Genomic DNA, 25,364 nt, shown 5'->3' with positions numbered 1-25,364 from the left:
AAATAAATAATATTTTGAACATTTAATATTTCACAAAATGAGAGTGTGTTTATTGTTTCACTGTAAGGAGAATTATAAAGCTAAATCAACCTTTACTTAAATAAAATAGAAGTTGCTTGATCATCCTAAAACTTGTTCCATATAAATATAGATAATTAGTACAACTACATAAATAAATATATAAATATATAAATATTTAGTATGAATATTAATAGTAATAATAACTATTATTATTAATATTATAATTATTAATTTTATTATTAATATTAACAATTTCCATTCTTTTAAAATATAAAAAAATATAACCCACTCAGATTTAATGGCTGAAAGCAACATTTCCCATTGTGAAGTGACCACGATGGTTATGAATTCTTTGTAAACCCTAGACCACAAACAACAAAAATGCCAATTATGCAGTGTTTGTTGCGAGTTGATCTCAATGCCTTAATGTAAACGCTGTCCAAGTATCTTATATTCTTATCACATAAATAACCAGTGCGTCATTTAAACCAAAACAGAAAGCATATTATGTATTGTATTTAAATTGAATTCATAATAATTAATATCTCTTTCAGATGAACTTGTTCGAAGGAGGATTTAAGTTTAATCAAAAGTGTACTTTGATATGCACATTCCATACACGCCACAATTAGAGCTTTCAGTTCTAGCTATACGCTCAAACAAATCTCCTGCAACTTATATTGCTGTCAAATAAAATATATTGGATGCTTCATTTGAAACAAAACAGGAAACATTGTAAGTATTTTATTTAAATGAATTGATAAATAGAGACAATAGAAACAATTGATTGTTTAATCCATTTGGCTATACAAAAATTAACTGAAGAAATTGTGTTTGGAGTAGCTTTGGAAAACTTATGTTTGGAATAGCTCTCAAGTATACATATAATTTTGACTAAGATTGGATCACAAGATATGTGCAAACTTCCCTACTTACGATTAAGATTAAAATAAATGAAAAACATAAACCTTAATGTTCCTAGTCATTTAAATTTTTTTAACAAATAAATTATATTTTGAAATTTTACACTTATCTCTTTTAAAACCAAAAATATGCTGATAATCCCTTGATATGATTCTTTTCAGAACCATTAAATCTTACCATTCTATAATTTCTCATATTTCAAAGAAAGGGACGTAACTTATTTAAGAAAAAAAGAAATTCTTCAATGCCAATTCCAATATAGCCTTGAAAATTTAACTCAAATTGTGAGGCACACAAAGTTGAGTCCAAAGTTAGAGAAATTGTGTGAAAATTGTGAGAAATTCTACAATTTTAACAATGATTCTGCATGCGGAATAAACTCAAAGAATCATTAAACCTTATTGCCCAGGGATACGAGTTACCTCCAGCCATTGGTGATGTATTGATGCAAGGCACAGTCCACAAGCTTCTCCTTCAGCGCTCCAGCTTCTGTCCAAACAAAAGAACACAAAATTCTGAAGGCACTTCCGAGCTCTGCTATCTCAGCTAGATGGTGTAGAACTGAAGGGGGTTGAGATATGAGCTTGGGGACCAACAGATAAACATATAGCTAAGCTTCCATCAAGCTTCTAAATGCTATGTGTTAGAAAAACAACAAATCAAGGTAGATATGAGATCAAAGTAATGGACCACTTTAGTAGCTCCCATTTATTAATTTAGTAATTGCAGTTGATTTTCTTAACTTAAAGAAACTACTGCAGTTGGTTTCCATAAGTTAAGAAAAGCTGCAACTCCATAAATCAAGGCAACTTTTGTGTTAAATTAATGGAGCTTAACATTCTCCCACTTGGTCCATACTTCCAAACTTAATGTCTCAACTTAAAAACCATTGATAATCTGTATTAAGTAATAGATACATGAATCATGGAGATAAGTCCTCTAATGGCGAGTATTACCTTCCATGTATTACTATGCATTTATTCTTATTATAATTTATGTGGCAACAATTTCTTAATGAATAAACCCTATGTTTATTCTTGGTCCTTCTTAAATGAATTTTCTCAAATCAACTTTAGGTGCACATAAATATGAGAAAAAACATCACAATAATTAAGAATTTCATTAACATTGTCCATACAATGAAAAAACTGCATAATGGAACCAAGTCCCATATTCAATACATGATCCTTGAAATTAACTGTGGCATGCCCTTAATCAAAGGATCATTGATCATTAACTCAGTGCTGACGTGCTCAATGACCACTTTATCTTCTTTAACACGTTCCCTTATAGCTAAAAACTTAATGTCGATTTGTTTATTTTGACTCCCACTTTTTTAGCCATAAAACCAGCAGCTGAATTATCACAATATATTCTCAATGGCTTAGATATAGAATCCATAATTCTAAGCCCAGAAATGAAATTCTTAAGCCATACACCATGTAAAGCAGCCTCAAACATGATATACATAAGCATGTAGTCTTTGGTCCCTTGAAGGTACCTCATTACTTTCTTTGCAGCTCTCCAGTGGTCTAAACCTGGATCACTCTGACATCGTCCCAACATTCCTACATTAGGCTTCCGACAGCAGAAGCATATGGAATGTTCTTCATTTGTTTCCTTTCTGAGTCGTTCTTCGGGCATTGGTTCAAATTGAACCTATCACCCTTCACAATGGGAGCTATACTTGGTGAACAATCCTTCATCTGAAATCTCTCTAAAATTTTATTAATATAGGTTTCCTGGGACAGACCCAAGATGCCTCGAAATCTGTCTCTATGGATCTTAATGCCAATGACATAAGATGCCTCACCTATATCCTTCATATCAAACTTTTAGAGAGGAATTGTCTCACCTCATGTAGCAAACCCTTATCATTGGTTGCCAGCAAAAAGGTCATCCATTTGTAAAACAAGAAACAAATTTTACTCCCACTAACCTTCAGGTATATACATTGATCCATAATGTTTTCTACAAAACCAAAAGAAGAAATTACATTATGGGATTTCAAATACCATTGGGAGGATGCTTGTTTTAAACCATACAATGACTTCTTGAGCTTGCAAACCAATTGCTCACCATGACTAGAGGGGAATCAATGAAGATGTGTTATTCATGAAGAAGTGTAATCAATCATTAATAAAGAAGTGTTATTAATCATCATCTTTTAGTGCCAATGTGAACATGCATTGAATCATATGTGACTTTGTTTTGCAGTAAAGACCATTAGACAAAATACCATTCCCAATCATAATCAGATTTATAGAATAGACTGAAAGATTCTTCTGAAAAGTTTAAGGAATATCCAAAAGGTACAAGCCTTGAAACTGAAATCAAGTTTCTAGGAAAACTTGGAACATAAAAGGTCCTTTCTAACTCCAAAACAAAGCCACTACTTAAAGTTAAATAACATGTTCTTATAGCTTCCACATGCGAGCCCATCTTGTTTCCTGATAAGATGCTTTGCTCACTTCTCACTGGCTATTAACGTTAACCATATTAGATTCATAATAAACAACGAGATTACTTCCTCAAGTTCGGGAATGTCAGAACGAATTTCAGAGAAATTTGCAGGTTCTACTGCTGCATCAAAATAAAGGATCACATGCTCATGTTAAAATTGAGGCTTAATAACTTTCATGTTTTACCAATGTAAATTATGCTAAAAAGAATTGAATCAAATGACATGAAAATTGCCTGTGGGCTAAATTTTCAGCTCAAACAGACTCAATAAAACTTTATGAACTTTCATGTTTTACCAATGTAAAACATGCTAAAAAGAATTGAATCAAATGACATGAAAATTGCTTGTGGGCTGAATTTTCAATTCAAACAGATTCAATAAACTTTATGAACTTTCATGTTTTACCAATGTAAAACATGCTAAAAAGAATTGAATCAAATGACATGAAAATTGCGTGTGGGCTGAATTTTCAATTCAAACAGATTCAATAAAACTTTATGATGATGCTAAAAAGATTGAATCAAATGACATGAAAATTGCCTGTGGGCTAAATTTTCAATTCAAGCAGATTCAACAAAACTTTATGATAAAACTTATTAATTCATAACTCCTGTGGGTAGGTTATGAAATTTTATCCTAATTAATCACATAAATATAATAAAAATTCCTGTGGGATAAAATTTATTATATTTAGTGTAATTAATTACAATTTAATGTCTAAATAATCTTTATGTGATCTTGCCAATCAATATATAATTTTATTTAATTAAAGATGTTGTGGCTACTCTCTAATTAATTAAAATTATATGGATCACTAGAGATTATTTTGTTGCATAAACAAAACTTAACCCGGGAGAAAAATAATGTTTACTGAAAGGAGTAAGTCAAAATGACATTTTATAAACTCCATAAAACTGTAATAATTCTCCAGCAAAATCAAAAGCAGTCAGCATTACCGAAAATGACTACAAATTGATTGTTCAATTTATAAACTAAACCCGGAGTTCATAAAACAACAAAATAGACCAGCAAACAAGCTATTTTTCTCACAAGATAAATGGGATTAAAATCAAATTTACATTCCTTAGTCTCACTGTCCCATAATTTATTTAAGACTAATTCTTAAATCAATTACAAAATGGGCTCTAAACAATTTGCAAACAAAACTGCAAATTTGAAATATTCAAAGACTAAATTATTTCAAATATTGAAATATTGAAATATTTAAGAATGCATGAACTATTTCCTTTAACATGACTCATATTAAAAAGAATAGACTTCACAACCATTTCACGTTCATACCCGAAACTTTGATAAGAGCCTTTATGTCATGAATATTCTTGAATGAATCAAGTCATATAATGACCTTTCCATTTACTTTAAATATATATTTATAAAATCATCTAAAGTTATGTAACCAAAATACATATAACCAAAGTTATAACCAAATATATATAACCAAAGTTACAACCAAAGTTATAACCGAAATATATATAAGTTTATAAATTTCTATAAATAAAATATATATAACCAAAATATATATATCAAAATATATACCAAACGAAACAAACCATACAATATGGTATATCACAAACTTTAATATACATATATACCATATAAAGCAAAAACCAACGTATCACAAATACGTGGCAAGGTAATCGTATGGTTATATGAAAAGGAATATTGTTATAACCAAAACCATAATATATAACCATAATATATATTAATCCCCTCATTCACATGGACATAACATATGGTAAAGTTTGACTTCCCAACTCCATGGAATTGATACGAGTAATTGCAGAAGTCATTCGTTAGCTTCCGACATTAATTGCTAACCATTTTCCAACAACTGAGATTCGGTCTACTCAGTACTAAAGTGTTATGTCCATAACCCAGCCACTAAAATTTTCCTCCGCTTAAAAGTCTAAGAGGTGATCAACATATTAAATTACTGAATGTCATAATTTCCAGGTTGTCTCGAGAATGATGATCAAATTTATACTCGAATATTTGCAGACTGAGGCCGCTTCATAACCTATCTTTACCTATATCGTTTTGATTGAAACCTGAGTGGTAAAGGTATATGCGTATTTATGCTTGGATGGAATGATGCCACAGTGTTTTCAATGCGGCTTTCACCATGCAAAAAAAATCTGAATCACTAACTAGCATTTTATGTGTTAGTGAAACCAACCCATCTCACCTTTCCCAAATTCTATGCGGTATGAAATCATGCAATTTTAAATGGGAACTGCATTGTGTGTGGATAATTCATATTTCATTAACCATGAAATAACCCATAAAACTAATCACACGGAACGGAATGAAATGAGGAATTATGATTATGTTCTTACTGCTTTTTGATAATGCTTTTGATAAAATCTTCGTAAGCATCAAGATTTCTCGCTCGCTTCACTCAAGACTCCAGATTATTCAGTCAGCGTTGAAGGTTTTATTGAGTTCAGAATCAAATTCATAGTCTCTCAATTTGTTTCATGGTCTCATGGGCAGTGTTCAATGCTAGACGATTAAAATTCCATCGATATTTTTACCGTAAAATTCCATCCGTATTTTTACCCAAATTGAAAAAATTAAACAGAGTAACATTAACAAAATTAAAAGTTCGAAGTCAAATCAGGATTGACATCCATGCTCACGTGATACTAACAACGAACATATAAGAAGAAACCTTAATCACATTCGTCTTATAGCGAACAGACGGGAAACTGCAGTAAGGCGAGCAAGATCCATAGGCTCATCCAGGTAACTGAATATTCGGCCTGCCAAGCCCGAGTCCAGACGGTCTAACAGACTTGGGGTATCTTCTTTCGTGGATGAAGCAAAATTCTCTACAATCTCCATGGCCACGAACAAACAGACTCGGAAAACAACCCTTATAACCCCATGGACAATAACGATACGAAAGCCATCAATAAATTCCGACATTGATTATCCAGAGAAGGGGACAAAATCAAAATTATATGAAAAACCCATTCATATAATACACTAATGGCCGCCACCAATAAAATCGAGAAACTAAAAATATAGCAAGCCCCGTCGCTTATTTAATTTAAGATTATGATTTACGACAGCAAGAACGTATCAATTGAGAAATTTAGAAATCTGATTACCTGATGTCATCTAATCATTTGCCAATTTCTACTTGTGTTCTGCTCAGAAGTAATTTACCGATATTTATTATTTACCCAAAACATCACAAGGTCATATGAGCAGGGCTACGGTTTTCTACATACCTCTATGTTAAGGTAAATCTCAATTTCAATGTAGCAATTTGCTACCTTGCAGATCCATGATCGGATCTATATTAGCATACATGATAAAGCTCTGCGGGAACTAATCTCCGCATATATGAGTCAATGAATCACATGTATCTCTTTCTCTAGCAGGAAGCGGTTTCAAAATCGAAACGCAGACAACCGTAAAATCTAGTCCATACCAAAGTGAAAACTACTGTTGTACAATGCTCTGAAGCTAAAAGTAAATAAATCACCGCAGGTTTCAAACTAATCCCTGTATCAAAGTATTCTAATCGCACCAAGGCAGAGATAAATAAAGGCTCTGATACCAACTGTGAGAAATTCTACAATTTTAACAATGATTCTGCACGTGGAATAAACTCAAAGAATCATTAAACCTTATTGCCCAGGGATACGAGTTACCTCCAGCCATTGGTGATGTATTGATGCAGGGCACAGTCCACAAGCTTCTCCTTCAGCGCTCCAGCTTCTGTCCAAACAAAAGAACACAAAATTCTGAAGGCACTTCCGAGCTCTGCTATCTCAGCTAGATGGTGTAGAACTGAAGGGGGTTGAGATATGAGCTTGGGGACCAATAGATAAACATATAGCTAAGCTTCCATCAAGCTTCTAAATGCTATGTGTTAGAAAAACCAAAAATCAAGGTAGAGATGAGATCAAAGTAATGGACCACTTTAGTAGCTCCCATTTATTAATTTAGTAATTGCAGTTGATTTTCTTAACTTAAAGAAACTACTGCAGTTGGTTTCCATAAGTTAAGAAAAGCTGCAACTCCATAAATCAAGGCAGCTTTTGTGTTAAATTAATGGAGCTTAACAAAAATTAAATTTAAAATACACTGGCACACGAAAAGTCCCGTTCAACGTCAGAGAATTTGTGGGCGAATTAAATTTTAAATACACTCCTAGACTGGAGATTGATTATTTTATTTATTGGTGATACATCATAGCCAGAGGCCATGTTTCATTCTGAATTTGTGGAACTTTCTGTTGAAATCTAATTTCAACTCCGTGCGTACCTCACCCACAACCGCCAAAGCGAAACCGGAAACCCGCTTAACTTTCTCGGACCGCCTTCCAGCGAAAAGTAGTTTCCGTATACTTGGCTCTAATGGGATTTGGTGCAGACGCGTGTCACACACCTAACATCAGCCAACGTCATTTTCTCGGGCGTTAAAGTTGGGCAGCAAACTGCCTTCCGATATCCACTCCAGCCGTCCGATCTCCTTGCGTGTTGTCAGCCGTCGATCTTTGAAGGTGCACAGGCCTGCAGCGAATTAATTTTGCGTGGAGTAAAAGACTTTTGGTTTGACCGCCGTGGAGGAGACATTATGGTCTTAATGCTTATACGTAGTTTTTGGTGGCGGCCTTTAATATTGTGATGGGCATACGTCCCATACATTTAACATAGTTATGGGCACGTTTTGATATAATTTTTTTTTATATGTTTTATATATTATGTAAGCCCGCGCCCTCACATATAAGTGTTGTAAAAAAAAGTCAATGTGTAGTAGTTTTAGAGTTGTGGTGCCTGCGCATGTAGAAAGTTTTTTTTAGTGTGTGAGTGTGGTGGCTGCGCCCGGTGCGCATGTAAATTTTTGATGTAATGAACGCACAACGGTGCGGTAAAAACTGAACAGAGGCGTATGTAATTTTGTGGTAAATGTTAAACGCACAGCAGTGCGAGATATCAGGAGCAGGGGATGTAATTTGTTTTTTATCCCATTGTAGAACAGAAGTTGTTGTAATGCCCACAGCAGTGGAAGACCAGAAATGAGGAGACAAAGTTTCTCCAGTGAATCCCTCTTTGCACAGAGGATGAAGTGTGTAACAGTTTTTGTTTTTAAGCAATAGAAGTATTTTATGGTTGTGAAATGGACTGTTTTGAGTCATTTTGTTTTTAATAGCTTCGCTGTAAAAAGATCCTGGAACAGTGGAAACCGAGCATTGCCTCTGTGGTGTTAATGTTTGTTTGGTTTTGGTATTTTCCGATTGAAAAATATCCAGCAGTGGTATCAGAGCTAGTCCAGGCTCTTTGAAGACTCAAAGAAGCTGAAGGAAGGTGTGGTTGCAGCAGTCAAACTACTCCAGGAGTGTGAAGCCACAGCCAAAAGGGGTAAGGTATTTCTCAAAGCTTTCCCTTGTGTCACTGTTGAAGGAACAGTCAGTGATTTAGAAAACACAGTCAAGTATTTAAAGCCTAGATAAGAATGGCAAGGTCAAAGAAGAAAGCCTCCAAGGCTGTTAAAAATGTGTCTCCCTCCTCTATTAAAATAGAAGACAATTTATTTGAATACATTTTATTTGAAACCCCAAAGTTTGATGGAAACTTTGATGTATGGGAAATAAAGATGAGGGCTTTCCTAATGTCTGAGGGGATTGAAGTCTAGGAGTTAGTGATTGATGACAGCAAGATGGATAAAGAATCCATGGAGTATGATGCACAAGCAGCAAAACTAATCTTGGATGGACTGCCTGATTCTGTGAAGAGGAATCTGGGAAAATATAAATCAGCAAAGGATATATGGGACAAACTGCATGACCTTCATGCAAAGGGAGCACTGACCATGACAATGAGTCAAGAAGAAAGTTATGAACCCATCATAGAAGCTGAGAATGGAAAGCTTGACCTCATCAAGCTTCAAGTAAAAGAAAGGGATGAAGAGCTAGCCAAGATCAAGAAGGAGCTTGATCAATGCAAGAGGAAGCATCATGAAGAAGTCATGTCTATGAAAAATCAGTTGAACGGAGCAAAGAAGCAAGAAGATGTCTTGACAAGTGAACTTGAACAAAGACACAAGAGAGTGAACAAACTTGTAGAAGAGATTGGACAATACAAGGTAGAGGTCTCCTCCCTTAAGTCTGAACTACAAGAAGCCAGGATGCAGGCACAAGGAGCTGAAAAGAAAATGAAGAGCAGTCAAGCAAAAGATGAAGAAATCTCCAAAATGAAGACAGATATTATCTCCTTCAAAATAGTAGCAGCTGAAGCTACTCGTAGCAAAGAAGAAACTGAGGGACAACTAGCAAAGAAAAATAATGTATGTGAAAAGTTAGAAGAAGAGATTGTCCTCCTCAGGAAAAAGGTTGAAGGGATGAACAAGATCATGAAAAGCTCTCAAGCTTTGGATGACATGCTCAGCTATCACAGATCTCCATCCGATAAATCAGGACTTGGGTATGTAGCTGAACCCTCAAACAAGGATGAAGATGCTTTAAGCAAAGGATATGTGAAGAAGCCAGAAAGAGATGGTGATGCTCCTAGTTCCAGCAAAGGCAAGGAGAAAAATGAAGGCTGCAATAGAAGAGATCCTGCTCCAAGTAGAAAACCAGCTCCAAGAAGAAATGTAGCTGATGGCAAAGAGGCAAGATGCAATGGTTATCATCAAAGGATCTCAAGGCAGCAAGGCTTCAGAAGTGCATCAAGGAAACCTCCATCTCACAGGTACCAAAGTTCATTTTATGGTTATTGTTATGCTTGTTCAAACTTTGGTCATATGGCAAAAGACTGTAGAGCATTTCATGGAGATAGATGTTGTGGTCCCCGACAATCTCCAAGAAATAATTTCACAAGAAGAAATCATGAATTCTTATTCATGAATAAAGTTGAATGCTTCAAGTGTCATAACATTGGGCATATGGCACGTGACTGTAACTTAAGATGGGCTGCTATGCAAGCTAGACCCATGCAAAAGAAGAATGTTACACAAGTATGGAGAAGAAAAGAAATACAGTGTGAAATCCCCTTAAGCAACGCAGCTGATCTAAGTTTGTTTTGAGAAAACTTGCCAAAAGAAGGCAAGCACACATTAAAGGGGAGCTTGAATTTTTTGTTGTTTGCTGAACTGTATTAAAAGTCATTTGTTGATGGAGGATGTATTGCAGCACAGCAGTTGCAAATGAAATCTTTGTTAATCCCTCTGAAAGGTAATATGCAACAGTGATGAAATCAGCAATGTTTTTTTTGCTTTGTTTTTATGCAATATGCATAGAAATGCATAAAGAAGAAAAGATGGCAGCGCTGAAATGTAAAAAGCAGCATGCAAAGAAATGCATAAAGAAAAACAAGGACAGCAGATTTTTAATGCACATTGGATGTATGAGAATGTGTGTGGCAACATAAAATCGAAAGGAATTGCACATCAGTGCATTATGAAAATAAAAAAAATGAAGACTAAGATTGTGTGAAGCAAGGGTGCATAAGAAAAGGCAGCAGCCTGTGTTATTTTTTTGTGGAGAATGAAGTGCCAAGAGTATGGGCACAGCAGTATGATGAAACAAAAGGCAGCGACAGTGCAAATTGTAGAGGCAATGCAGCAGCAAGAAGTTCTGGACAGCAGCATGATGGCAAGAAGGAGAAGCACACAGCAATGCAAATAAGAAAATGCAGCAGCATGAAGTTTTTGTTGAAGAAATGAAAGGTAATGGGCAGCAGCCTGGAGATATTTTGTTTTTGTTGAAATGTTATGAAAAAAAAGGGGGCAGCAGCATATGTAAGGAATTACATTTACAACAGTAAATCAGTGAATGTAAGAAATGTTTACACACAACAGTGTAAATTTGTAAATTGGGACAGTGTAATTGTTCCAGAAAAGACAGAGTATTTTGTCTTTGAAAAGTGCACAAGCAGTGCAAGTGTAGACACAGCAGTGTGAGGTAGACACAGTAAAGAAGATGGCACAACAGTGCAGCAGAGAATATGCAGCAGCATAAAAGAACATTGTAATGAGTTTGCACACACAGCAGTGCAATGATTGTTTGTTTTTGAAACTGCATGTAAAGCAGTGTCTGTTTGTAATCCCTCTGTTAATGAGGAAGGTGCTTTTTAGCACAGTCATTTGGTGAAACCCTCTGTCATGAGGAAGGTGCTCTTCAGCACATTGTTATGGTGAATCCCTCTGTCATGAGGAAGGTGCTCTTAAGCACAGTTTCAGGTTAATCCCTCTATTAAGAGGAAGACAATTTTGTTTGTTTGTGAACTGCATCAGAAGCAGTTGGTGAATCCCTCTATGTGAGGAAGATGTCTTTGTAACAGCAGTTGGTGAATCCCTCGATGTGAGGAAGTGTCTGGGTATGATCGAACGCCCAGCAGTTGAAATTAAAGGGGAGTGTTGAAATCTAATTTCAACTCCGTGCGTACCTCACCCAAAACCGCCAAAGCGAAACCGGAAACCCGCTTAACTTTCTCGGACCGCCTTCCAGCGAAAAGTAGTTTCCGTATACTTGGCTCCGATGGGATTTGGTGCAGACGTGTGTCACACACCTAACATCAGCCAACGTCATTTTCTCGGGCGTTAAAGTTGGGCAGCAAACTACCTTCCGATATCCACTCCAGCCGTCCGATCTCCTTGCGTGTTGTCAGCCGTCGATCTTTGAAGGTGCACAGGCCTGCAGCGAATTAATTTTGTGTGGAGTAAAAGACTTTTGGTTTGACCGCCGTGGAGGAGACGTTATGGTCTTAATGCTTATACGTAGTTTTTGGTGGCGGCCTTTAATATTGTGATGGGCATACGTCCCATACATTTAACATAGTTATGGGCGCGTTTTGATATAAGTTTTTTTTATATGTTTTATATATTATGTAAGCCCGCGCCCTTACGTATAAGTGTTGTAAAAAAAAGTCAATGTGTAGTAGTTTTAGAGTTGTGGTGCCTGCGCATGTAGAAAGTTTTTTTTAGTTGGTGAGTGTGGTGGCTGCGCCCGGTGCGCATGTAAATTTTTGATGTAATGAACGCACAGCAGTGCGGTAAAAACTGAACAAAGGCGTATGTAATTTTGTGGTAAATGTTAAACGCACAGCAGTGCGAGATATCAGGAGTAGGGGATGTAATTTTTTTTTTATCCCATTGTAGAACAGAAGTTGTTGTAATGCCCACAGCAGTGGAAGACTAGAAATGAGGAGACAGAGTTTCTCCAGTGAATCCCTCTTTGCGCAGAGGATGAAGTGTGTAACAGTTTTTGTTTTTAAGCAATAGAAGTATTTTATGGCTGTGAAATGGACTGTTTTGAGTCATTTTGTTTTTAATAGCTTCGCTGTAAAAAGATCCTGGAACAGTGGAAACAGAGCATTGCCTCTGTGGTGTTAATGTTTGTTTGGTTTTGGTATTTTCCCATTGAAAAATATCCAACAGTACGAAAGCAAAGCCAAGCCACTTCTCCGTTAGTGTCATGTGTTTTTTAAAAGAATAAGACAATGGAATTAAATAAATTTACGGGTCACCAGTCTCTTCGTTGTTGAAATATGATAATGGTTGCAACTTGCACCCGCTGACATTGACATTCAGTTTCCTGAAGGACAGAAGTTTCGAACGTCTGAGGGGGTGTGGCTTTTTGAATTCTTGGTATACCATCCAAAATATTCTCCCCAGTCCACGCATTTCCCAATCTACGAATCTAGTGGAGGCTTGTCTCACTGTTGTTTATCACAATTAGTGGAGGTTTGTCTCATTGCTGTTTTTCACAATTATTTGGTCGTTGGTCGTTATGTTTTATGTTTTTCTTCGGTAGTATAAAAGAATACGATTAATATGAAAACAAGTTTCATCACCCATTTCAATTTATAGATTTTTGATATTTAAAATCAATTCACACAATTATTTGGTCGTTATGTTTATTGTTTCTATGGTAATAAAAAAATACCAATAATATAAAAATACCAATAATATGAAAACAAGTTTCATTACCAATTTCAATTTATAGATTTTTAGTCCCTGCCATCTGGCATTCGGCAGGGACTATAGTAATCGATCAGGGTGGAGTTAGCATTAATTCTGCGGTGTTAGCATTAATTCTGCGGTGTTATTTGCGGTGTTATTAGCTGTTTAACATAAGGTTTCCAAATCGCCTTTCCGCCGATGTGCTTACATAAGCTAAGTTCCATTTGCACCTGACGCCTCGCCATCCGCTTCGCCATCTTATTTGGCCTCTTCCCGAGGCGGAAGAGGCCCGATCATACCTTAAATTACTTTTATGCGCACTGCATTCTCCCTAACTGTCAACGGTCTGGGTTTAATGTTAACATTAATTCCCATTAATTCGTATTATCTGCAGGGGTATGGGTATGTTAAGGTTTCCTAAGCTTTGGTGTTAAGCTGCAGGTGTCCGTGGCTGCCGGCAGGTGTCAGGAGGGCGGTCCCCAATATCAACACCTTGCATCTGCTTCCCATGTTTCTTGCATTTACTTCCCAGAGAGCTTCTGGTTGTAGGACGACAGGAAATTCTGCTCGACCTTCCTTGGTGGGGTAGCGGAACGACCTCGCATCTGTCGCCTGGTTCGCATCTGTCGCCTGGTTCAATCAACGACCATCTTGCATCTGCTTCCCATGTTTCTTGCATTTACTTCCCAGAGAGCTTCTGGTTGTAGGACGACAGGAAATTCTGCTCGACCTTCCTTGGCGGGGTAGCGGAACGACCTCGCATCTGTCGCCTGGTTCGCATCTGTCGCCTGGTTCAATCAACGACCATTTCTGGAGGAGCCCAGCACGTTCGACTACCTTACAACAGGTTTTCCCATTCCTGTATGTTATCCCATTCCTGTATGTTATTTTTGTTGCAGTGAAGGAAAATCCCTGAGACTGCTTTCTTTATAGTTGGTTTCACAAGTCTGATTGACTTCTCTGCCATATAGCTGATGGTCTGTTGGGAAAAAACAACATGGATTCAAATAGATCAAGATTTTTTTTTTGAGATTTTATATAGGATACAAGAGAATAGAATATATTTATTTACATCCTCGGAAGATTCTGTAGAAACTATAGGACTAAGTTACAGCGAAAATTGTACAACAAATTTCCGCAGCGTAGCTACCCCAAGGCTAACTTCACCTACTCTATCTATACTGTGAAAATACCCATTTTTCAAAGTTTTTAAACACCTTGAGTATCAACTACCTACTTGTTTTTAAGTTTTAAAACACTTTACATATAAGTTTATAACTACGTACTGAGGGCAAATTTTACCAGCCATGTAAACTATTCAAATATTCATGCTTTATTGAGGGCTTCTTCTTACTTTCTTGTACAAAGTTACTGTAACATGTATATTAACCCACCTAAAAAAATGCCTGATGTTCAACATGACTTACTTGTTTAGGTTCGCCATTTCTGCCTCCAATGGTGGTTGCAATAATATGCCCCGCCTCTGTGACATTTCCAGCTACGACAGTTGCTTTTTCTTCCATCTCCTGAGGAACTTACCCATTAGGAAAAATTGATTTGAAACCAGAATTTACTTTCATGTCATAACAAAACTATTGTACATTAAAGAATACAAACACTGTAACAGTTCTGTTTCAAATAACCTAAACCATGTGATCACCTTGTCATCCTTGATCTTCATGGTGTTCATCTCTCTGGGTAGGCGTTCAACTCCACTTGGTCCCAATTTTACTGGCGCAGAACCGGTCTTGGTTTCTATTCTCACTGGCACCAACCACGTTACTACTCTATGCCTGTTACAGCACCCAACTTTCTGCCTCGACACCTGCCTGGATTCATGGTCATTTCCTGTATTAATACCAAATGACTAGACGCTACAGGCGCGTATTAAGATTCTAGAATCCCCGTGAAATTTATACAAATGGACACTTTTCTTTTCAGGGATTTGTTATTTTTTCGACATCCATTGCATGATTGTAATATGACACAACCAACAGGCATAAATATAGAAATTCTTTTAAAGAACGACTATCAGACATCAGAACTGAAGACCTTGTTGTCAGTTTGTAAACAGAAATTGACACAACAACACATTTATCCCCTTCAATATGACGGTATTTCTTCTCCTGATATTACTTGATGACCAAATCCGTGCTTACAATATGCAAGTTTTTCATTCACACAGAACAATGGACTGTATGGCCAAAGAAAAAAAAAACAGGTTACCTAGTCGTGCAGTAATTTCAATGAACTGTTTATTCAATTGCTCTGTACGCCCAAATCTGCTGCTCCGCAATGAGTTCCAATCATCCTTTTGCCATGTTGTTCTGAAAACAACAAAAACATGTTCTTGCTTAGGTTACCAGTTATGTTTTATTTTTCTGCCTGCAATTACAATCCTACGGGCCTATTTCAATTCCTTTGAGTTTCATCGAAATGAATAGACTCGTTGTTTCCAATTGAACAGAGCATACTTCTGCAGGTCGAAGGTCGGAATGGGATCGGGCGAGAAGTAGCACAACAAGGATTCATCCCAGTCGAGCACACAGTTTTCCATTTGTAGACACTTTTTTGGGGTCCTCCCGGTGAGGGGAGGTGAGCGACCTAAACTGCTATATCAATCTATTTTCGTGAGCCTCCCGGCCATGTATCTTCTCTTGGCAGGTCCTGAAAGGTCTGCTTTGCTTTCTCATTGATGCCTTGCTCCGTCCTACCTTTCAGTCAGTGCAGGCTGGGAATCTCAGCAAGCAAGCAGGTTTCCAAGCTACCTTTGTACAATATTCAGATGCAGACACACGGTGGAGTGTCATCCTTCGGATATCACATTGACCAGGGCCATTCCTCGCGTGTTCTTTGAGAGCCTATCAAACCATGATCAAAAGGAACAGATCTCCTTTCATGCTAATCTATGCTAATCTCGACATTGCCGGAAGAAAGAGCCTGTGAACTATCCAAGATTATGCTGTAATGCATGCACGCTGGCGGGTCTTCAGAATGGTGGCCACGGTCTTTTTGTTCCATTAGTCGAACTATCCAAGATTATGCAAAACAGGTGTAACACATGCAGGGAGGGTCTTCGGAATGGCGGGTCCGTGGATTATCTCCAGAACAGGTTCTACACGACTTCCGACTCGGATTTGCCAAAATATGTCATATGATCACGGTTCTCGACGATATCTACGACACCTTCGGAACAATGGAGGAGCTCGAACTCTTAACCGCAGCATTTAAGAGGTGATATCTGGGGAGGCCTATTTCATACATATAATTCTTATGTATTTTTAATAACTTTACCTTCAAATTAAGAAAAAGTATACTAATCCTTCTCGATTTTAAATAAGTAACTTTCCTTTCACAGAAGATTCAAGGCTGAGACACAGTCAGCTATGTTCGACAATCTGTATGAACAATTATAGTAAAGCATACACGTAATACAAATATTTCTTTGTGAGAACCTTAACTTGGGGAAATATTTCACCCAGTATGATCAGTTAATTTTGTTTCGCTTGTTCATGTGCCTGTGCAGTGGGAGGATTATTTTGATTCGTCTATGGTAGAAGCCAGGTCGATTTCCACTGGTTATCTTCCGACGTTCGAGGGGTACCTGGAGAATGGTAAAATCAGTTTCGGTTCTCGCATAATGACACTGCAACCCATGCTCACGTTGGGATTTTCTCTTCCGCGTCACATACTGCAGGAAATAGACATTCCCTCGAAGTTCAATGAGTTGATATGTGCCATCCTTCGACTCAAAGGTGACACTCAAGGCTACAAGGTATTCCTCATAACCTTTTATAGCAAATCAAATCAAATGGAATATGTTGTGGATTTATTCATTTTTTATTGCAATTTAGAATTGGGATACATATGATAGTGACAATGGCATTGTGAATGCAGGCGGACAGGGCGCGTGGAGAGGAAGCTTCGTCCGTAACGTGTTATATGAAAGACAATCCTGGAATAACAACAGAGGAAGATGCTGTCAATCACATCAATTCTATGGTCAATGAGTTAACAAAGGAACTGAATTGGGAGTTACTTAGACCCGACAACATTATTCCCATCTCTTACAAGAAGCCTGCGTTTGACATTTGCAGAATTTTTCATCACGGTTACAAGTACCGAGATGGGTTCAGTGTTGCAAGCATTGAAATAAAGAAGTTGGTAACGAGAACCATCGTTGAAACTGTGACTTTGTAACAAGACCTGAAACGTACAATAAGTTCCCAAGTTTCTGATTTTGCTACCTAAACCTGGAGATCTCTGATTTTGCTACCGTGTTCTTTTTGGTCAGCTAATAGAGACGTCCATATCATAATGGTCATATGGAGTAGGTGGTGGAATTGATTGGAAGCATGGAAAGATACCATATTACATTATAAAATATGTGGCTTTATCTTATAAAATATGTGCGTTCATGTCAATCTATTTTATTGGTTATATTTGATAGCACTTCGATAGAGTGTAAGATAATCAATCTAGAGCAAGGGATAACGCTCAAAGCACTGGTTCTGGTTAATCAAGCGAATCACCCGGATCAACTGCTTAGTCGATCAAGCTCATTGGTTGCATGGCACTTGTTCTATCATGATGCAGGGACTCGCTGCCTCGCAGCTACCCTTGTTGATATTTAAAGTCAATTTACAGTAGTCTCACTTGTATTCTATTAAAAAAATCAATATTTGATGAAACAAAACCAAATATCACAAAAATACATACGTGAATAGTGAAATTTAAATAATTAGTATAGTAATGCCTTTGAGGTTTACGGTCAAACCTCGGAAAACATGGAAATCCATATTCACTGGTAAGAGTGTCATATCAAACAACTAGCACTCACCAAAATGAACAAGAGAGTTTGAAACATAATATGTAAGACTCGCCCGGTCAATCGATTTTCAAAGTCAAAATGGCCAACTTTGAGGTTTACGGTCAAACCTCGGAAAACATGGAAATCCATAGTCAATGGTAAGAGTGTCATATCAAACAATTAGCACTGACCAAAATGAACAAGAGAGTTTGAAACATAATATGTAAGACTCGTCCTATCAATCCATTTTCACAGTCAAAGTGGCCAACTTTGAGGTTTACGGTCAAACCTCGGAAAACATGGAAATCATATTCACTGGCAAGAGTATCGTATCAAACATTTAGCACTTACCAAAATGAACAAGAGAGTTTGAAACATAATATGTAAGAGTCGCCCGGTCAATCCATCTTCACAGTCAAAATGGCCAACTTTGAGGTTTACGCTCAAACCTCGAAAAACATGGAAATCCATATTCACTGGTAAGAGTGTCATATCAAACAATTAGCACTTAACAAAACGAACAATAGAGTTTGAAACATAACATGTAAGACTCGTCCGGTCAATCCGTTTTGACATTCAAAATGGCTAAATATCCACAGGGGTTTTTGAATTTTTGTGATTTTTTTATTATTGATATTTGCACTTTTTTGAGGTTTTTATTCCATTAATATACATAAAATAAAAATACACGTGTAAATGATTAATAAATTAATATACATAAAATAAAAATACACGTGTAAATGAATAATAAATAATTATCATTCACCACAAGTATAATTCAATGAATTAAGTATGATTTCAATGAATTAAGTGGCTTTTATTTATACACGATAAGAGATGAGTGGTATTAGAGGTAAGCTCATTGAAACTTTGTAAAATGAGACAAAATGAAATAGTTGTGATATTGGGCGGCTCTGATATAAAATTCAACTCCCTTTAATAGTTTTATTGTGCCGATTATAGCAGAGGTCTTGTATGAGAGTTTTGATATCAAGGGTTGAAAAGAGTGACAACAGATAGGAAGTTCAAATATGGATAGGAGGGATATGATTATCAGAATTCAGAGGGGGAAGGTGTATCAACATGTCGGTGGATTAGCATATTGAAATATTATCATAGTGGAATATCGGTGAGGAATCATATTGGAGTATCAATGAATGATGTTATCAAAGTTTTTCAAATGTGTCGCAAAAGGAAATCCCTGATATTCATTACGTCCGATATGCAAGAGCGAAAACAATGATGTGGAATGTGGGTCCTTTACTCCAACAGTTGATTATCATATGTTTTATGGACAAGCCACTTTAAAACATACGTTTATTGAAAAGATCCACATTAATATGATGGATCGGACTTTGGGTATCAGAGATTTCCACAATGATTCTTCTGATATCAAAGTCTCAATGTCCACAATATCTTATATATATTTAATCAATATGCCACATTGTTTCATGATTAAGGTTTAAAGCCTATGCACACGTCTTGGTCTCGGGGGCTATTTTATTCATTAATCTAATTAATTAAGATGTTTAAAACAAAAATTTATTTACAAAGTTTATTAACAAATAAACATACTAAGGCAAACTATAAAAATAAAAAAGGTGTAAATAAAAAGAAAAATAGAGTTGAAATGAAGCAATCACACTCAAAGTCTACATGCAATGCCAAAAGGGTCCCATGTGTATTATGATAGAATAAAATGGGGGTGTTGTGTTTTCACTACAATAATGACGACACAGTTGGGAGAAGCAGTTAACTCTGTCGTAAAGATACAAAAACATAGTTTAAAAATGAAGAAATTATAATTAGACAATTTGAAATGCTCAAATTAGATATCCTAACCATTTTTTCCCTATCATATGCTGTCAAATAAATAGAGATACCATTATCAGTCATGAACTTGTAAAAATTTACCCCATAAATTCAATGTTTCACTAAATTTATATGTACAACAATCAGCGTAGTTGGGCATCAGTTTTCAAGTAAAAAAGCTAATCAATAAAACATATGATTAATTTAACCTCCATACCATAGGCATGGCCACTGCTGCTAGAATACATCTATAGCCTTGACATGGATGCCTTTTAACCATTTTAGGTGCTAGTGTCCCATCTACTAGGAATAAATGCATAGTTGCAAAAGATCATCTTAAACTTATTTCAATAACAATTGAAGAACACTATCTTGGCTTGGTAACCAACTAAAGACAAGTCCATTAATGAGATCTAACACGGTGAACAAGCCGACTTGTGATGAGACCTCTTGTCTCTCAGCCTTCTGGTCGAAAGTCATTACCTTGGCTTGGTAACCAATAATGGTAATCTCACAATGTTAGAACTTATGCTCATGGTAGGTTGTGTATGATTTCCCATATATTCACAAGCTCATGTAATCTACTAAAATAGGAGACAAGAATCTACTTCTACCCTTTACAGGGAATAACATAAATATCGAGCAAAACAATAATCGACAAAATGAAGACAAATCAATGACACATAACACAGTAAGTATCCGGGGAAGGCCACAACTCAAAAACCCACTATCTGTATTGCATTAATCAGAAATCCAAGATGATAATACAATGCTTGTTCTCACAAGAATAATCCCAACACTTAGTATGATCAATCTCCCATCTCACAAGCAAGTTCAAGCCAAACCTTAGCCTCTTTTGCTACTCTCCAAGCCCCTATTTCCTTGTTCCCTTGGTCAAAGAATTTGGATGAATACAATATGATATGCTCAACCTTGAGCTTAACCTGTACAAGTATTTCGTATTATCTACCTTGTGACTTCCTTTGGCTAATACTTAGACAAATTTCCAAGCCATCAAGCTTTTAATTCTTTGCATAATTCTTGAGAGAATTAGCTTGTATTTAAATGGAAATTCCTCAGTTCCTGAATGCATGCACTATCAATGCAACTTAAGAAAAATATAAAACAAATAGTACATTGTCCTTGTAGTCTAGTCTCAATTGGATCTTTCTCATAATCAACATGCATGAGTTTCTGATGAGGGAATATTCAATTAACTAGAGTAGCACTAGTTGAGTGAACTAATGCATCAACTAACTGTTAACTCACTATTAGTTCCTCAAACAATTTGGAACTAATTTAACTGGACTTAACTCAATAAATTAAGCTAACTAATTACCACTCATACTTAACTCATCCTGGAACCCTATAATATAGGGAGAACAATACATGACTTCAGGAAGATTTCCAACTCGAAATTCTTAAGTTAACTAAGTCAACTTGCTCTAGTTAAGTATTACAAATTTCTATGAGAACAAAATTCGATTTTAATTCTCAGTTTAATTGAAGGACAAATTAAACTGGAATTTATAGATTCTATTTTTATCATTTCTTGTTGTTATTTTCAACACTCTCTCTCAAAAAGAAAGGAATTCAACTCGATCCCGATCCTGAACCTTTGGAATGTTCTGCATGTAGCACTTACCTCTAGTGTTGTTGCTCCAGCAACCCCAGAAATTAAAAAGACATCCAAACTGAACCAAAATGATGCCTCTATCATCAAAGTCTTTGATTGCTATTGCCTCTGTCGACTAAAAACTCTGTGCTTATGTTGACTTTGCCTTTCTACACTCTTGTCAACCTTCTCTATGCTCTTCAATATCTCACTGCTCTAACATTTATCACTTTGATCATTGACTACATCAATTCCACTGATTCTTCCCACTACTATGTGCTTTGGGCTCCTGTAGCAAGGTACGATCCATGAGATAAAACCACTCAATGGACCCTGCTCAATTTCAGCCCTCTTGGGACTATCACTTCACATCACCCCACCTCACACCTAGAGATATGGTTGCATGTGATCCCTCTATCCATCTGGCTCAAAATTCTCCCCTCCTAGAGTTCTATGCATGAGTGGACACCTCTACTCGGTCTCCTCTCGACTTCTCTAGTTGTGGTTGCTCCACAACTTCCTGAAGTTGCTTTTGAGGCTTCTTCTAGGTCTGCATGTTGAGAGGTAATTTATTCTCACTCTCAACCACCAAGTCTATAACCTTTTTCTTGCTCCTCAAGGCTTTGCATGCATCTTGAACCTCAAGAGAATATAGGTTCTTGATGAGCACACCAATCTGTTTCATTTGTCTCACAGTCACAAAATTTTCTAGAAAAATATCTGATTTTAAATCAACCATATCTCCCACATTCCAACTTCGATTCAACCGATTTTTTTTTTAATCTGGGTTATTTTTCACAAAGAATCCAAATCTACTATTTGTTTTCAAAAAATTTGCACAAAAAAATTCAGATATGCTCTGCAAATTCGCGGCCCAAAACTCAAAACTTCGAAATCTCCTCTAGTATATCATTCTCATTTTCGATACCATGTAGAAAATTTCTACAAATCTACTTCTCGTACCATGTATATTTTCCTGTAGATTCACAAGCTCATGTAATCTACTAAAGCAAGAGTCAAGAATCTACTTCAACTCTTTACAATGGAAGCACATAAATATCAAGAAAAATAATAATCGACAAGAGGAAGACAAATCAATGACACCTAACACAATAAGTATCGGGGAAATCCATAGCTCAAAACCCCACTATCAGTATTGCATTGATCAGAAAGCCAAGATGATAATACAATTATTGTTCACACAAGAACAATCCCAACACTTAGTATAATCAATCTCCTAGCTCACAAGCAAGCTCAAGTCAAACCTTAGCCTCTTTTACTGCTCTCCAATCCCCTATTTCCTTGCTCCCTTAGTCAAGGAATTTGGATGAATACAATATGATCTTCTCAACCTTGAGCTTAACTTGCACAATTATTTCCTATCCTCTACCTCGTGATTTCCTTTGGCCAATACTTAGCCAAATTTCCAAGCCATCAAGCTTCTAATTCTTTGAAAAATTCCTGAGAGAATTAGCCTGTATTTAAAGTGAAATTCCTGAATGCATGCACTATCAATGCAACTCAGAAAAATCCAAAACAAATAGTACATTGTCCTTGCACTCTAGTCTCAACTGGGTCTTTCTCATAATCGACGTGCATGAGTTTATGATGAAGGAGTATTCAGTTAACTGGAGTAACACTAATTGAGTGGACTAATGCATTAACTTACTGTTAGCTCACTACTGGGTCCTCAAATAGTTTGGAACTAATTTAACTAGAATTAACTCAATAAACTGAGTTAACTAATTACCACTCATACTTAACTCATCCTGGAACCCTATAATATAGAGAGAACGTATAGATGACATCAGAAAGACTTCCAACTCGAAATTCCTAAGTTAACTAAGTCAACACACTCTAGTTAACTATTACAAGTTGTTATGAAAATAAAATTCGATTTTAATTCTTAGTCTAATTCAAGGACAAATTAAACTAGAATTTATGGATCCTATTTTTATCATTTCTTGTTGCTATTTTCAACAGGTTGGCTCGCGAGGAGACCTCCTATTCTTCAGTTGACCACTTTTGTTTTTAAGTTTAAATATGGTAACTGTTAATCTCATAGAGATTACTTAATAGATGGGGTGACATACTCCTCCTCATTAAGGGATTTTTGAAGTCTAAAATGGGTCTCCAAAGGAAATTATAAAATAATAGTGGAAATAATAAAATAATATTATATTACATTATCAAATTTTTGAGGCAAGAAAGACTTTTTTCAACTCTTATTTTCAACTTATCTCCGTATGGGTTTATTAAAATTTTGAGTGGAAACACTCGTTGGATGAAGAATTTTCATACTTTCAATGGACCCTTCTACATGAAAAATGAGAAATACATGAAAAATGTGATTGCAATAACATTTTTTCATGTATTTTTCTTTTTTCGTGTAGTAGGGTCCATCGAAAGTATGCAACATGGGTACTTCTTGGATGAGGAAATAAATTTTGCATCCAACGAGTACTCCCGCTTTAAATTTGAGTAAAAACTTAAGGAAATAAGTTGAAAATACGAATTGAAAAAATAGTTTTATTATTTTATTATTTTTAATCTTTGTACTTTTTTACTTCAAAAATGGTGAATCATCCCCCATGGTTGACATCATCATCTTGAGTCCTATTGGTTCTTATAAAGTTTATTTTAGTTGTACATTTTTCTTAAGAGACCCATTATAGACCTAAAAAATCCCCTAATGTAAGAGCAAGGGATGTCGTGGAAAGCTTTAAGCTGACTACTATTCAATTGGCTAAACTTGTTTGCCAAAAGAACTCATGACCTTAAGTAACTACTGTTAAAGGTGTTTTAATTTCTTTAAAGATAGAGGTTAAAGATAGTTCATTAACAAATAATGGAAAGATTTAAACTTAAAGAACAAAAAACTAGGGACTCTGCTTGGTTAGGAAAGCTTAAAATGAACGTAAACGAAATCATGTTCATTGAAGTGATCCTTAGATATTAGATTCTATTAATATAAATTGGAGCATAAAAACGACTCACCCAATGATTACACTAAGATGAAAGAGAAAACATTATTCCATTTTATTGTGAAATGAAATGAAAAGGTGATCCAGGTGGATGTTGGTGCCCACCCACCTATCACATTTGGACCCCCACAACTGTCTCTTTCAATCTTTTTAGTTTCCTAAATTGTAGCATAGTTTACTATTTTTAGCAATTTTTCGGGTCCTGAACTTCCGGAGCCGTTTTGAGGCCCTAAACGACGTTTTTTTGGGAATCTGGGGCAACATGGGTCCATGGACCCATGTTGCCTCCCAAAGTTGTAGTGCTCGGATAGATCTTTCTAACAAGCTATTGTACACGTCAAATGGAGATCGTATGCCAAAGTTATGACCCCGGGAAATTGATGTACTGATTTACCCAAACGGGGCCCACAATTTGGCGTTTCATCTTCTAGGGTTAGATTTCGGAATGTTAAGGGTTTTCCATTGTTTCTCAACAATAAATAGGCCTTTGATCCTCATTGTAACACAGTTCGGAACAGTTCAGAGGCGTGTAGCCGCCACATCTCTCCTCAGAGATAAGCTTCCATCGCCCTAACTGGTTTCTTTCCATTTCTATTTGTAAGAATATTTCAGTATTTTACAGTAATGAAATGAAGTATTATTTCCGCTGCATATCTGTATTTATGGTTATCTCTGTATTTTATTGCGTTCCTGTTTAAATCCGGATCAGTGGTATCAGAGCGATCTGCTTTTTCTCTGTTTTTGTTTGCATGTCCCCAACAAGGTCAGGATATAAGGAGTTAGGGCTTGAACTGGTCG

The 25,364-nt window shown here is 36.3% G+C and overlaps 2 long non-coding RNA genes and 1 pseudogene across 3 annotated transcripts; 2 read left to right on the top strand and 1 right to left on the bottom strand.

The window, feature by feature from the left end:
* The first annotated feature begins 13,899 nt into the window (after positions 1–13,899).
* On the top strand, positions 13,900–16,340 carry LOC149203148 (uncharacterized). Of its 2 annotated transcripts, none has more exons than XR_016253604.1 (2): positions 13,900–14,206; positions 15,828–16,340. It is a non-coding gene; the product is annotated as an uncharacterized LOC149203148 (long non-coding RNA). The 2 variants fall into 2 exon arrangements; XR_016253603.1 differs by having other exon boundaries at positions 15,813–16,340.
* LOC149203149 (uncharacterized) lies at positions 14,301–15,113 on the bottom strand. Its single transcript, XR_016253602.1, has 3 exons — positions 15,006–15,113; positions 14,773–14,871; positions 14,301–14,324 (listed from the first exon to the last, which is right to left on the bottom strand). It is a non-coding gene; the product is annotated as an uncharacterized LOC149203149 (long non-coding RNA).
* Positions 16,341–16,877: 537 nt separating the features above from the next.
* Positions 16,878–17,545, top strand: LOC149203147 ((+)-alpha-pinene synthase, chloroplastic pseudogene; annotated as a pseudogene).
* Positions 17,546–25,364: the final 7,819 nt, after the last annotated feature.

The sequence above is a fragment of the Pinus tabuliformis genome, chromosome 2_1 (genome assembly GCF_031772625.1).
Source record: "Pinus tabuliformis cultivar Carrire ecotype Pingquan chromosome 2_1, CPIR1, whole genome shotgun sequence".
Classification (NCBI taxonomy): Eukaryota; Viridiplantae; Streptophyta; class Pinopsida; order Pinales; family Pinaceae; genus Pinus; species Pinus tabuliformis.
This window is presented reverse-complemented; position numbering and strand designations above follow the sequence as displayed.